The 582-nt window shown below is 46.6% G+C and overlaps 1 protein-coding gene across 1 annotated transcript in view; it reads left to right on the plus strand.

Annotated features, from left to right (window-relative positions):
• TAF1 (TAF1 RNA polymerase II, TATA box binding protein (TBP)-associated factor, 250kDa) overlaps positions 1–582 on the plus strand; it is a 125815-nt gene that overhangs the window by 82274 nt on the left and 42959 nt on the right. The gene's annotated exons all lie outside the window — the stretch shown is intronic.

The raw sequence follows: 582 nt of genomic DNA on the forward strand, positions 1-582 counted from the left end.
CTCTGAATTCGTACAACAATTACTGCCTGTGCAACTCATTTTCCCAGCTTCCTCTAGGTATCATCCAGTGTCCAACACCTCTGCTTAAAGTGACTGCTTTCAGAACAGCAGTGCAACTTAGGCAGTTGCTGAACCAGAGTAAAACTCTTAGAGACAGGCTGGTCACAGTGGCTCACGCCTGTAATCCCAGCACTTTGGGAAGCTGAGGAGAGCAGATTGCTTGGAAGTCAGGAGTTCAAGACCAGCCTGGCCAACACTCCAACCTGAGCGACAGAGCGAGACCCTGTCTCAAATAAATAAATAAATAAAACAAAATTCATATTGAAACTTAATGCCCAAATGTGGCAGTATTGAGAGGTGGGGTTTTCAAGAGGTGACTGGATCTGGAGGACCCTGTCCTCATGAGTGGATTAATAGATTAATGGGTTAATATGGGAGTGGAACTAGTGGCTTCATAAGAAGACGAAAAGGGACCTGAGCAAGCACCGCGGGATTCCCTGAGCCACTTTGGTATTCTGCAGAGTTTCCATTAGCAAAAAGACTCTTACAAATTGAGGCCCCTTGACCCTGGACTGCTCAGCC

Source organism: Mandrillus leucophaeus, unplaced genomic scaffold (assembly GCF_000951045.1).
Source record: "Mandrillus leucophaeus isolate KB7577 unplaced genomic scaffold, Mleu.le_1.0 Scaffold401, whole genome shotgun sequence".
In the NCBI taxonomy this organism is placed as follows: Eukaryota; Metazoa; Chordata; class Mammalia; order Primates; family Cercopithecidae; genus Mandrillus; species Mandrillus leucophaeus.